The following is a 14,892-nucleotide window of genomic DNA, read 5'->3' as shown; positions in this document are numbered from 1 at the left end:
ATGAAACAAAATCATGTGATTAATCTTCTAAACACATTCTCAGAAAAACTGAAATGACAGAGATTCACAAGGAATTAGTAGTCCTTCAGACAGATAATGACCCAGCACCATGTTATCACTTTCCCACCCTGAAGAAGAAACAGGGAGTTCAGGCCCACAAAGCAGCTGAACCTCTGAAGAATTTGGATTCACATGTGATATATGGAGATCAATGTGAGGGTTATACACCTCCATGCTGACTTCCAGCTTTCCAGACTCCTCTGAGCATGAAGCCTACAAAACCTACAGAATGGAGGGGAAAACCCAGTAAGTTACTGCCAGTAACTTACCCAAAAAGTTCCAATGGATTGATTGGGGATTGGGGGGTGGGGACATCTTCCTTCTCCTCGCCCTGACACATATCCAGCAATTTGCCACCTCCCGGCACACAAGATCCTGACCCTTATGGAGTAATCCTATAGAGTTTGAGAGACATGAAACCCATGAGGTTCCATGGAATTGAATAGAAAGTGTTAACCATAGTACAGTGTGTGGCGGGGTTGTTTTGTTTTGTTTTCAATCTATAGAACTCTATGGCAAAAAATAATTCGCTATTAAATTCTATAAAGACCACTCAAAGAACCTATCGAAAGGTTCTAATTTAATATTAAATTCTGTAGGATTTTTCCATAAGGGAAGCCTGGTTGGAGACCTCAAAGAGGGACTTTGGCGGGGTCAGGAGAAGGGAGGAGCAATGTTGCAGAGCTGGGCCTCCCCAGGCAAGGAACTGCTTGATCCTTAGACCCTCCACTCACAGAAGTGGAGAGTATAACATAGCTCCAAGAAATATCACTGTACTATGTTTCCCTGCCCATCTTATTTGTAGGGCAAATGCAGGCAACGCCAGGCAAAATGGTCACAGGTAAATTTTTTATTCAGATTTGAAACTGCTTGGTAAACACTAAATACTTAGGGCTGCCAACTTTCTAATTGCTGAAAACCAAATACCCTTCTCCAAGGCCCCGGCCCCCACTCACTCCATCCCCCTCCCTCTGTCGCTCGCTCTCCCCCACTCTTGCTCGGTCGCTCATTTTCACCAGGATGGGGCAGGAGCTTGCGTTGCAGGAGGGGGCTCTGGGCTGGGGAGTGGGGCCGAGGGATTTGGAGTGTAGGAGGGGACTCCGGGCTGAGGCAGGGGATTCGGGTGTGGGAGGGGTGAGGGCTCCGTCTGGGGGTATAGGCTCTGGTGTGGGGCTGGGGATGAGGGGTTTGGGGTGCAGGAGCGGACTCTGGGCTGGGGCCAAGGAGTTGGGGTGTGGGAGGGGTGCGGGCTCTCGGAGGGAGTTTGGATGTGGGAGGGGGCTCAGGGTGGGACAGGGAGTTGGGGCATGGAAGGGGGTTCAGGCTCCAGGTGGTGCTTAACTCAGGTGCCTTCTGGAAGCGGCCAGCATGTCCCTCAAGTTCCTAGGTGCAGGCGTGGCCATAGGGTATCTGTGTGCTGCCACCATCTGCAGGTGCCGCCCCTGCAGCTCCCATTGTCTGTGGTTCCCAGCCAATGGGAGCTGCAGAGCTGGCACTCAGGGTGGGTGCAGTGCACGGAATCCCCTGACCACCCCTCAGCTGGAGGGACATGTCACTGCTTCCGATAGCTGCGCGGAGCCGGGTAGGGATGGGACCTTGCCTGCCCTGCTGCGCTGCCAACCAGGCTTTTAATGACCTGATCAGCAGTGCTGACTGGAGCCGCCAGGGTCCTTTTTGACTGGGTACTTGGTTGAAAACTGGATGCCTGGCAACCCTATAAATACTGGAATTAGAAAAAATGGGATCAAGGTGTAAATGAGGGCTCTAGCCTGCTCTCAGGACACATGCAACACTCCCATTGAAGTTGGTGGGAGTTTTACCTGAGTTTGGAGAGTAGATGGGGTCCTAAATTTGGCAGATGTAGCCCATGTACCGATAAGCTGAGCATGTTGATTTAGTAAACTGGAGCAGTGTGTATGCAAGCAAGGACACATTTTATTCTGATGCAACACTCTGTCCTTGCGCATTTGCCCAAAGGTAGTGGCAGACCACGTTGGCAAGTTTGCCCTCATCAGAAGGGTTAACCAATAATCAAAATAACCATTATGAACAATCAGTTACTATGGGCCACGTTCTGTCCTTAAATTCACATGGGCATTTCCCAGTTACTTCAGTAGGAGCTAAGCACATTTCCAAGGCAAAACCTGGCCTTATAGTCTCTGGTAGTAGGAGGTATATTGGATTTCAAAGTCCGCAATGTTGCAATGAGCTTTAGATAGACCGACTCCTGGGTATCCCAAGCCTGCATGGTATGCAAGTATGCATGATGCCTGTGAAGGGCTCATTAAAAGATCAGGGCCCTATTTTGTAAGCACTAAATGTACATAAACAATATTAATATTTGATTGTATTAGTTTTAAACCACCGTTTTTGGGACATCTGGAAGGATGACACCTATGGCACCACCAAACACAAAGCATTAATTACAAACAATTTTCTTTCAACAAGATACAGAGCTCTGGTTTTTAGGAAAAAATGCAAAGAATCTAAAGATTTTAAACAACGGATTTGCATCATAGTATTATGTGGTATTTAAAATTAAAATCCACTTAGAATTTGCCAGGAAGCCTGAATACTAGTCCAGTAATTCATTTATCATTTTCAATAACATTTTGGAGAGGTAATTAATCGACTTATGACATATATTCAAGTACTGTCACCTTTCACTGTCTTTAATTAAACTCTCCATCTGGTATTTATCATATGTTCTCTTAACTGATTTACAGAAACTAATTTTTTGGGAGGTGGGGGTACAAGTTATATAAAAATATATGTGGTAACTGTGTTTTTCAAAGCAGAGATTCTAGTTCTGCTTCAGAGAAATATCAAGTCTTAAATAGATAGGGGTAAATTCTGCTCTCATCTACACCAGCATAAATCTGGAATAAACTGAAGTCTGTGGTTTTACTCCAGATTTACACCAGTGTGAGTGCAAAAATGTGTTCCTCTAAAAATACAGGATTTTATTACATTTACTGTAAAATCTACAAACAGGCCAAGCCACAAACTTCAGATCCGGGCGGGGGGGGGGGGGGGCGGGTATTTAGATTTAGGCTTTTCCATGTTTTCACCATAAAAATAAGGGCCAGTATCAAAGTTTTGATCCTGATTCATCTCCAAGTATTCCTGCATTTTGGGCCTGTTCTGCCCAATTTGGGATGGGTGGTCAGCCTAACTGTAACAGGTTGTTGTTCTCATTGACCGTTTATTAGACCTGGGCAGAAAATGTTTTGTTTCCATAATCTTTTTTTTGAGAAAACCGCCGTTTTCCATGGAAGCTTCCATTTTGACAACAACAAAAAAAAGAATTTTTTTCTCAACAGAGAAATATTTCAAATGAAAAAATTCATCCAGCTCTGCTATTTATATTGCAGACTGCACCCCCATTGTGCTATGTACTGTACAAACACAGGCAAAGCATTGGGGTGAAATCCAGAGTCCATTAAAGTCAATGGCAAGACTCACACTGACTTCAATGGGGCCAGATTTCACCCATGAGTCCTGTGCCACAAAAGTTACAATTTGAGGGTCAGATTGTGCCTGGCTCCTAACATGGCCACATAGGGCAGTAAGGAGAAGTAAGTTTCTGTGGCCATGTTACAGATCCCTGCATTGTGGGTTTGGGCATGGGAGGGGAAAAGAGCAGTGACTATTCCTCTTGTACTTCTCACTTCAAGTAGGCCCTTCTTCCTCAAGGCACTAGCCAGCAGAACTGAGCTGGTCCAAAAGAGAAGGAACATACAGCTGGTAAAGGGCTACAGTGAATGACTTCTCCACAGGAGCTGTCATAAATATAAAGGGAAGGGTAAACACCTTTAAATCCCTCCTGGCCAGAGGAAAAACCCTTTCACCTGTAAAGGGTTAAGAAGCTAAGATAACCTCGCTGGCACCTGACCAAAATGACCAATGAGGAGACAAGATACTTTCAAAGCTGGAATGGGGGGAAACAAAGGGTCCTGTCTGTCTGTGTGATGCTTTTGCCGGGACCAGAGCAGGAATGCAGGTCAGAACTCCTGTAAAGAGTTAGTAAGCAATCTAGTTAGATATGCGTTAGATTCTGTTTTGTTTAAATGGCTGATAAAATAAGTTGTGCTGAATGGAATGTATATTCCTGTTTTTGTATCTTTTTGTAACTTAAGGTTTTGCCTAGAGGGATTCTCTATGTTTTGGATCTGATTACCCTGTAAGGTATTTACCATCCTGATTTTACAGAGGTGATTCTTTTACTCTTTTTCTTCAATTAATATTCTTCTTTTAAGAACCTGATTGCTCTTCCTTGTTCTTAAGATCCAAGGATTTGGGTCTGTATTCACCTATGCAAATTGGTAAGGATTTTTATCAAGCCTTCCCCAGGAAAGGGGGTGTAGTGCTTGGGGGGATATTTTTTGGGGGAAGGCGTTTCCAAGTGGGCACTTCCCCTGTTCTTTGTGTAACTTTTAACCTAAGCTGGTAAGAATAAGCTTAGGAGGTCTGTCATGCAGGTCCCCACGTCTGTACCCTAGAGTTGAGAGTGGGGAAGGAACCTTGACAGGAGCAAAGTGGTGGGAGCCAGGAAGAAATTGTGACTTCCTCCCGGAGGCTTCTCCTAAGGCAGCACAGCTTTGTTCTGCTGCATACACTGTGCAAAGCTTCAGTCTAGCCCTAGAACAATTGACATATGGGGGAGAGGTGAGGGAAGAGGGATGCATTCAAATGCATACAATGTTAATATATATTTGCAATTTTTAAAATTGTTTTTATGGGTTGGATTAAACCTTGTTGCAACTGGTGGGTGCAACAGCTGTCTTTCATTTAAAGTAGTGGTAAGAAACCATTCAGCTCCTTTATGGAACCAGCTAGCCAGGGGTGAAAGTAACTTAAAGGACTTACCGGTATGCTGGAGTCCTGAGGGGGGCATGGCCTCAACTGGAAGAGGCATGGCCTCAACCATAAGAGGTGGGGCCTTTAAATCAAGATTTAAAGGCCCTGGGGCTCCGGCTGTGACTGGGAGCCCCAGGTCCTTTAAATCACCCCGGAGCTACCAGCTGCAGAGGCAGCTGAGAGCCCCGGAGCATAGGGGAGAATTAAAGGGCCCTGGGCTCCGGCCGCTGTGGTGCTCTGGGCCCTTTAAATCACTGCAGGAGCCCTGCTGCTGCTACCCCGGGGCTCCAGCAGCGGGGCTTGGTGGCGCTTTAAAGGGCCCCGGGCTCCCCACAGTGGCAGGAGCACCGGGCCCTTTAAATCCCCGCCCGAGCCTGGCTGCCAGAGCCCCGGTGTAATGGCAGCAGGGCTCTGGCGGTGATTTAAAGGGCCAGGGGCTCCCGCAGTGGCTAGAGCCCCGGGCTCTTTAAATCAGTGCCAGGGAAGCCGGTCCAGTCTGGCACAGCACGCCGGCTCTTGCCGGTACGCTGTACTGGACCAGACCAGCTTACTTTCACCTCTGCAGCTAGCTGAAACAGCACCAGCCTCCACCCAAAAAAAGGCATATGCAAAGCACATGGAGACAGAGGGGGTTTACTGGGTATTGTTCTACTAACTGGGCATATGTGTGCAAGAGAGAGAGCAGCAAAAAAATCCATCACAGAAGCAGACCAAGAGAAGAAGCAGAAAGCCAAAGACAATACAGCCTGGACAAACACTGGGAGAGTGGCCCTGAGAAAAAAAGCCTAGAGAGAGCTTTTGCAAATGAGCGTTGGCTGAAAGAGGCTTGGAACTGCAAGCAAAGAACTCTATCCTGTTTGATTCCTATTGTGTCCAGGGAAACAGAACTTTGTATATACCTGACTCCAACAATCTCTCCTATTTCTATTAGCCAAGATGGTCAGGGATGCAACTCCTTGTTCTGGGTATCTCTAGCCTTTGATTGCCAGAAGCTGGGAATGGACAACAGGAGATAGATCACTCTGATTGCTTATTCTGTTCATTCCCTCTGAAGCACCTGGCACTGGTATATTGGGCTACATAGACCATTGGTCTGAGCCACTATTGCCATTCTTATGTTCTCCTAACAGAAACAACTTATAGGACCCCAAATTTTGGCAACTGCTTTGGTCAAAAGGAGATAATGCTTTTATACATAAAAGTAAGTGGCAGCTATCCCCATCTGCCTCTCAACTCAGCCAGGATTAAACTGGCTGATTTCTTAGAGGCATCTCAGTGTTAAATAAAGATATAAAAGAATAGAGGGTGATAGCTTATTTATTACCTCTCAAAAGATATGAAGCAGCTGCTGCACATTGGGTAAAATACATATTTAGAGATATTTTACACAGATACATATTTCCCAACATTATGTCTTTATTTATTATAAAGAAAAAATTACAACTAATTATTGACCCACAAAAGCCCTAAGTATCGGAGCCAATGGGGCTCAGTGGTGGAGGGGTTGCCCAAAATTCTCAGCTCTGAATCAGAGATGTTGGACCCAGTCCTGCAAACCACTTCCTAGTGAGCAAAAATGAATGAGTAAAAGTAAAGTTTTAACCTTTCTGCTCTAACAGAGTCAATGAGTCATTAGGGGAGAATTGTGGTAAGGAGAAAGCAGACCAAGACAGACTGTGGACTAGAGCCCTGTGCAGGACTATTTTTTTAATCCTGCTCCTGCCCTGCCCTGCAATACCCACTCCCACCCGCTCCTGCATTGTCATCCCGTTCCCACCTGCAAAAACATTAGATCCCGCAAGAGAGACAGATTCCTCATACACGAAATTCAGACACAATTTTTACCATTAAAAGAATAAAAAATACTTTGGCTCCTGTTATAACAGACATCAAATCTCTTTCTGTCCCTAGCTTAAATTTAAGTATTAAAACCATTATTGTTTTTAAAAAAATAAAAACTTGCTTTACATTGCTAAAATTCTATTTATGACAAACTGACAAGAGATTTGATGTTTTCCCACAAATTAACACAATTGGGGGGGTTTTCGCCCATCAAATCCTGCCGCAACAAAGTACATTTTACCTGCTCCTGCTATTATGGCAGTGGGCAGGATCCTATGTATCATTAGTATTTGTCTTCAGTCAAAAGCTACATGTGTGGGAAATGAGAAACTTACAATGTGTTACTGTATCAATAAAAGATAGCCACATAAATCTGTCTTGATTTACACCTGTGCAATCTTAATAAGTAAGCTCAGTCAGGTTGCAGGAGTGTAACCAAGGGCATAATTTGGCCCCTATACTTTGTCATCAGCTCCAAATGCACAGTTATTTTGTAAAAATAAGTACTATATCCTGTCCAAAAAAGTAAGCTCATGGGATAGCTCGTAACTACCATTTTGGATTACGAAGAAAAGTTTGGTCAACACACAGGGGAAGGTTTAGTTCCAGCAAACACACACAAACAGGAAATCTCTCCACAGTAAGGTGTTTTTCTTTACACAATAGAATTTAAAGATGTGTCATCATGCAGTTTAAAACAAAAATGGCTATTGCTAAGTAAGTTCACCCTTTCCAGTAGGTTATGAGTATACCAGACTTACAGTACATTTCAAAACCTGTTAGAACTTGCATGGATGGCATACAAACACAAACAAATGAAACCTGTCTTAGTCTGTGCATGGTTTTTAATCAGTAAGCATGTCAAGCTTTGGGGGGAAAATCAATTTTCAGAAGGCAAATGGTAACAACTGCAGATTTAATCAAATTGCATCTGCAATCTTTTACTATTCTCTATATGTTTGAAATGAAGTAGCTCTGTGGTAAAAAATTAATTTCAATGAATGTCGTATATTTAGTTATATGACTTATTTTTTTAAATTTATCAAGCTAGATCACTGATCCTTAGCAGAAATTATGCCAGCACATGTCAAAAGAAGTTGGATGCTGTTTAGTAGGAGAAGCATTAATATGAAGGAGCTATAGTAGAGAAGAGTGACTAAGGATATGAATCCTTATTTGTACCTTACCATACAGGAAGAAAAATTATGCAGACATAGCTCATAAGACAAGAATTGCAGCTGTGGCATACACAACAGAATGTCGCTGGGGATCAAATACCACAATGATGGGCATGGTATAAGAAACTGAATAAAATAGTAATTCTTTGAAGGCACAGCATTTAAGTATTTTTCATTTCACATAAGGTTTCATCTGAATTTGATGAATTCCAGGATTGCCTCCCCTACAAAAAAAAATCTATTTCATCTTGATTTCCCTAGGGCTAGTAAGTAGAAGAAGCTGTATCATACAACTGTAAAACACACTTCAAAGACTCTCTGTTGAAGTTCTTCTGCAACTATTATATATTGCAGCAGTTCTCAAACTGTGGGTCAGGACCCCAAAGTGGGTTGGCACCACATTTTAGTGGGGTTGCCAGCGCTGGCTTAGACTTGCTGGGGCCCTGGGCCAAAGCTGAAGCCCGAGCCCCACCACCTGGGGCCAAAGCCTGAGGGCTTCAGCCTTGGGTGACGGGACTTAAGTTACAGGCCCCCTGCCTGGGGCTGAAGCCCTTGGGCTTCAGTTTTGTCCCCCTCCTCCCTGCCTGCACAGGGTGGAGGGGCTCAAGCTTTGGCCCCCCCATCCTGGGCCCTGGGGCTCAGGTGGGCTCAGGCTTCGTTTCCGCCCTCCTGGGATCGTGTAGTAATTTTTGTTGTCAGAGGGGGGTTGCGGTGCAATGAAGTTTGAGAACACCAGATATCGGTATGTTATGAAAACCATTGTTACTGAAATCTTCTAGCAAAATTGTACACCACCTACTCTTCGGAGAACTCTGCGCCAAAAAATTAAAAATTCTGCACACAATATTTTAAAATTCTGCAAAATTCTGCATTTTTTTGGTCAAAATAATGCAATATAATCCAGCTGGCTTCAATTATTTTTGTAATTTATTTAAAACTACAGTACAATGGATGGAAAATGGGAGTGGGGAGCATTGGAGGAAATCACCAAACCCCCTCTGCCTAATAGTAGTGTAGCTAGTATTTGACGGTTTACTTCTAGTTATTAGTCAACAAATATATGCATCCATATGCTTAGTGTTACATCCTAGGCAAATGAAGAGCAAGTGGGGGCTGGGGACTCAAACTCACAATTTATACTGGCTACGGACCATCTCCAAAAAAGATTAATAGCAAACAGTTCATGGAGCACATTTTGATAGGAAATTTTTTCAGCCCAAAAATTTAGACCAGTTCTAATCACTAAAGCACCATAAGCATTTATAAGGCCATACTGTCCTTTACAATACGGCTCCTTTACATCACTCTGGCAATGTAAAAGGAGTGTAAAATGTAGATGTAAAATGTAAAAATGTTTACACCTGTTTTATACTCCTGGGGGAATTCAATAAGAACAATGGGAACAATTCACTAAGCAGGCAGGCTGCTACATTCTCCTCTGCCTGACTGAACAGAGTCTGCCCCGCGTCTCCCTCTTCAGAAACACCCCAAAGCCCTGCCCCTCCATGCCGAGCACACCACAACAGCAGTTGAGAGAGACAGAGTCTCTCTCTCACATGCATGACTACTCAGACCACCACCCGCCCTGAGTGGTGATTTACATCTCTATTGGCTGCTGTGGGTGCCCAAACCGACCTGCTTGCACTGTTGGGAAATGGGCGCATGACCATTCTTGTGGTTTCCCTTTGCTTCCCCGTCAGAAGTCATTTTTCTGCTGGGAAGCAAAGAAATCTGCAGGGGGCATGAATTCTGCGCACATGCAGTGATGCAGAATTCCCCCAGGAGTAACTACCAAGTGCCCCGAATTCTCTTGCTTCAGTTTCATGTCTCAACCCAAATATCTGTGCAAACAGTACCCACCTGATTCAAAGCCCATTGGAGTCAACAGGATAGACTGCAATGGGCTTTGTATCAGGCACTATCTGATCACATCAGGTGGCATAACAATATAATTGTGTAGTTTAAAAACAAAACAAGAAATGGCCCTCGATCTCCTTGAGCAATATTCATCCTTAAAACAACACCTTTTCCCTCACAGACATTACACCCTGGATGAATCTGGCCCAATAACTTTACCTTTTTTTTTTCTCCCATATTTAAAATTGCAGGAAAAATGCTCTATCTTCCTGTACAACATAATAATATTCCTGAAGGCAAATAGCTTGGCAATTTGAGAGATTTGTTAATGTTAAAGGAAACAAGTTAGCACACATACCATGTGTATGAATGCCTTTAGAAATTAGATTGCAACCCTGATTTGATTTCCTAAAAGGTATTTGAAACAAGGAAAGCAACACAAGGTCAGCGATTCTAAGAGTAATGAGAATTTGTGGGATTTCAAACAGCTCTACATAAAACAGGCCTGATGTTCTGGGGAAAAGAGGTCACCTAATTATTCCTTTCTTTAAGGCCCTGTCTACACTACTTTTCCCCTGGGTGAAAATACTGCTTTAAAGACGGTTTCTGCTAAAATGCCTGTGTTAGCTGCTGTGGATGAGGTATAGATTTGTTAAAACCATTGCTAAGATAAATACATTCTTCAGAAAGAAAGCCCAACAAAACAGAACCTGATGGTTTGGCTGCACAGTGGGGGATGGGCAGCCCATGCAGATCAATACTTTACATTGTGGTCAGCTCATCTCCACAGTGGCTCACTCCATAGAAGTACGTGGGAGTGGAGAGGTTTGGGTAGACTAGGGAACTAGAAAGAGCATGGCTAGAATCTGCATACTGTGAATTCAATGGCTACACACTCTATAAAGGAGGCAATCATAAACAAGATGATGCCTCCACTGACTGGTAATGGGCTGTTAAACAGTCGGTCTTTGTTCCAATGCTTTAAATGCAGCCCAAAGAGGTAATGACCATAAGTGTGGGAAACCTGGTCACATGGTTTTCATGTACTAAAGCTAGGGGAGCTGGTTTGCAGACAAGAAACCCATATGTGTTTGTTCAGAGTGACAGGTGGCAAATATCCCTGAGAATTCCCCGCTCTCTTCCCTCCCCGCCAACACACCTTGGAACTGGGATCCTTAAGGCTCCTTGGGGCCAGTGTTTCATGTCTTGGTCCTGGGATCTTCAGAGGATACCAGGTGACTGCTCTTTTATCTCCCCATTTTATCATTGGTATTATTAATATTTATTATGTGTATTACTATTGAGCCCAGAGATCCCAGGCAGGATCCCATTGTGCTAGGTACTGTACAAACATGTGAAGACACTGCATCTGTCCCAATGTGCTCTCTTAAGTGAGTAGAGTTAAGATAGGTTCCTACTACAAAGGGGTGCTGGGTCCTGAGAGAGACCTCAGAATTCCTTGTGTGGACACTGCCCTGGAGTCTGCACTGTAGCTAGGGAAGCCCTGATTTCTGAGGTATCTTTCAGGCATCAGGTTCCCTTGGCTGCTGTGGAGTCAGGCATGTTTACAGCTACACAGCTGCCAGTTGGATGGGGTAAGCTCCAGAATGTCTTTACTCTGATTTGGAGTCCAGCGGATCGAAGAGGCCATCCCCTTTCCCCTCTGAGATAAACAATGTGGAGCAGCCACCTTGAGGATCACAGAAGGATGAGGAAAAGCCACTTGGCCCCCCAACAGCACTGGACAAAGCAGAAGGGGCTTGCAGGTCACCATGCAAGCACCCAGAAGATTACAAATGAAGGAGGGGTCTCAGAGCCAGTAGGGAGGGGGAAAGAGGATGTTAGGGACTTGTAGACTTGGTGAGGTAAGAGGCCAAAATTTGCTAACAATTCTTTATTCATGAACCTCTCAATGAACCTGTGCTAAGTTTTGGGTTTCTAATTGACTTAGGCCTTAATTACTCTGTTTCCCATTGCATTACCATCAACTGTAAGCCATAGACTGGCTTCAGAACGACCTTTGTAAAGAAAGCAACCCTCTAACAAGAACATCTGCAGTTGTGTCTCAAGAGAAACAAGTGTTATGGAATGGTCATAAATTCTGAAAAACACTAAGACAAAAGACAAGACAAAACTTCTGCAACCCTCTGGAAATAGATTTTGATGTGAATTTAAAAACGATTGTTGTACATAACTAATTTGCTGTACTTACCTTTCGTCAAATTATCAATTGTGTACTAAAAGACCTGTATTACAAATTATCTATGGCTACAGAAGGTTTAAGGAGGTAATGGGTGCAAAGGACAATGAGATAGTTAATCTCTCAGGTTATTTTGTTTTTAATGTGTGACTCTTGCAAAACAGCAGTGTTGTGGTCTTTATTGGATAACACACTGTAAATATTAGCTGCAAATATTTAAACAGCTCTTATAGAGAAGTGAGACGTTTTGTACCTTGCCTAAGTATGAGTTTGTGCCTTTTGAATCTCAAAAATGATTCCCACCTAATTCTGCTTGCCAGCAATGCAAAAGGACATTTTGAATGAGATATATCAAAAGCAAATGAATTACCACCACATGCAAAGGTTTTTTGGGAAAACTGAAAACATCCATACATTGCAGCTTCTCAAAGTAAATCCTGTAGATTATAAATGCAACAAATCCCAATGAACTGCACAGATATTAAAGTATTTGTATTATTTAAATATTATTCAACATTTTAGGGGGTGAGGATTAACCTAAATATTTACAGTTTCTAGAACATACATAAATATTTATAAAGAAGAGACCATCTAACTTAATGTTGATATGGGCACAGTACTAAAGTTTCATTACAGAGCGTAAATTATTCCTAATCGTGGACAAATTTAATCTTTAACATAAAAAATCTACAATACAACAGCAAGAAATATTTTAAATACACCAGATCTGTAAAGTACATAATCTGGTAATTTGGAAGATAGTATACTTTAAAAAAACAAACAAAAAAGCATTTAACTTGATGTAAGCCTGACTGACTATGCAACAATTTATCAGTAGCCAAATATTTAAAACACATTTTTTTCTAAAATGAACTTTCAAGTTAAATTTGACAAAACCATCTGAATAACCCAAAACCTTTGACTTCATTTACATTTCTGCACCTCTTATGCCCCAAACAGCACAGCTAATGGTCCATATGATCATTGCAAATAGACAGTCACAAAGAGAAAGTGTAATAGTTGACAAGAAGAATAGTACACAAGATGCATGTTAAAAACAACATATGTACGGTAGGTGGCTGGCTCCTAGGGACTGAAATACAAGCCTAAATATTGTGTTATACAATGTGATGCTTCTTACAACATTTCTGGAGAGAGTGCTTTGTAAGTGTGGCATTTTCTTTCTAATGCCGCTTGGAACAATTACCCTTGTAGTAACTGACTAGGATATCTTAAAAATGAAAAAAGTATATAGATAATCATCTGATGAAGGTTTAGAAGAACTGACATGATTCTGTCAAAATTAGACTCTCTGACGCTCCTCACACAGAGGAGGGTGGTAAAGAGTTTTATTATTACATCTCAAACCCAGGAAGTTTCCAGCTGCTAAAGCAGCGACTGCTGTAAAATAAAACACTAATGCAGAAGACACCAGAGTGGAGTTGACGTTTCCCTTGGTCGGAATTAATCTGACCCCCTTAACTGACTCCCACGCCAGGGCAGTGCAACATACATACAGTACCTGTCTCTGCTAAAGCCAACAACGCGGTATTCCCGCCGGGGTCCGCTCTAGGGGTTTCTAGCCGGACACCAACGCTTCCCGCTACATTCCCAAGCAGCGGGGTCATCTCATGGGGAACGGGTGAGGGCAGAAGCCGCCCGGGAGGCGCAGCGCGAAGGAGGCCAGCAGAGATGCACGTGCACCTGCAGGCAGGGCGAGGCGATCCCCTTTCAGCGCTGGAGGGTGCGGGGGCTGCTCGCGGCTACTGCGCCGCTTGGCCGCTTGCCCGTCGCGGCCGTCAGGCTGAGTCAGATCGCGGTGGTTCCAGAGTGGATGACTGTAAGCGCCGCACACGCACACACTTCATTCACCTTCCCGCCTCTGCCCTCGGCGGAGTCACTCACTCCTGAATCATGCCGGCTCGCTCTCCTTGCGGTCGCCCGGAGAACTCCCCCTGACTCAGCCCCAGGAGCGCGCGGCCCGTCCCACTGCCCCGATCTCTCCCGCCCGCTGTCCCAGCGCTTACTGACAGCTACAAGTGCGCTAACCCCTCCTCCCCGCCCCCCGGCCGCGGGCTCCAGTCCGCGGCCACAGCCAACGGGATCGATTCGGTTTCGCACGAGTTTGGGGCCAGATCCTCCAGTCCTCGCTCAGGCTGAGAACGGCGGGATCGGGCCCCTTCCCCGGCCCCGGGGCACTGAGGCTCCAGCTCGCGGAGCCGGGCGATGGGGGAATCCCCCTCCTGCAACGGGGGGGCTGAGCACTGACCCAGGCGCCGGGGGGCTGGACAGGCCGGTCCCCGGCGCTCTCCGTTTGTACCTTGAGCGGGCGGGGAAGCCGAGGCAGCTGCTCCGCATCTGGGTCCCCGACTCCCGCGCTGCGCTCCCGCCAGCTGGAGGCAACGTCGCTGCTGGGGAGTGGGCGCCGCCCTGCTGCTCCCCAAGGCACCTGGAGGCGCCGGTCACTCTGGCGCTGCGCACTTCCCTCGGCGCCTCTGCCGCTCCTGTGGCGGCTCCCAGCGGTAAATCAGCGGGTGGCCTCGGCTCCCCCGCCCCGCGCGGTCCTGACCTGGCCGTGACTCACCGCCTGCCTCGCAGGGGCCCGGGAGCGCGGAGGAAGCGGCCCTTCCCCCTCTCCCGGGGAGGTGGGGGGGGGGCGGCGCTGCTCACGTGGAGAGCCCCCCGGCCCCACAGCTCCGTCCCCCGCGCCCCAACTTTCCAGGTGAAAAGGGGGAGTTTCCTGCGACGCTCCCCTCAACCAGTTGGGTCAGCAGCCCAGGGACTAAGCCCAGGCGGGCTCCGAGCTGCGGCCGGGGGCCGGGGCCGGCTGCTGAGCGGAGCCGGGGCTGCAGCTCAGCAACGAGCCCGACTCAGCGGGGACAACAAGCGAGGCAT

General features: G+C 45.5%; 1 protein-coding gene across 3 annotated transcripts in view; it reads right to left on the bottom strand.

Moving 5' to 3' along the window:
• The window catches only part of MET (MET proto-oncogene, receptor tyrosine kinase), a 116,710-nt gene extending 102,187 nt beyond the window's left edge, over nucleotides 1-14,523 (bottom strand). Inside the window, exon 1 of one of the 3 annotated variants that reach the window (XM_037888911.2) lies at nucleotides 14,318-14,523. The gene's annotated coding sequence lies outside the window, so the exon portion shown is untranslated. Of the gene's footprint in view, nucleotides 1-13,519; nucleotides 14,027-14,317 lie in introns of those variants that run through there. The other 2 variants (XM_043549869.1, XM_037888910.2) reach the window with 2 other exon arrangements.
• Nucleotides 14,524-14,892: the final 369 nt, after the last annotated feature.

The sequence above is a fragment of the Chelonia mydas genome, chromosome 1 (assembly GCF_015237465.2).
Source record: "Chelonia mydas isolate rCheMyd1 chromosome 1, rCheMyd1.pri.v2, whole genome shotgun sequence".
Classification (NCBI taxonomy): domain Eukaryota; kingdom Metazoa; phylum Chordata; order Testudines; family Cheloniidae; genus Chelonia; species Chelonia mydas.
The sequence above is the reverse complement of the archived record's forward strand: the minus strand, read 5'-3'. Positions and strand labels throughout refer to the sequence as shown.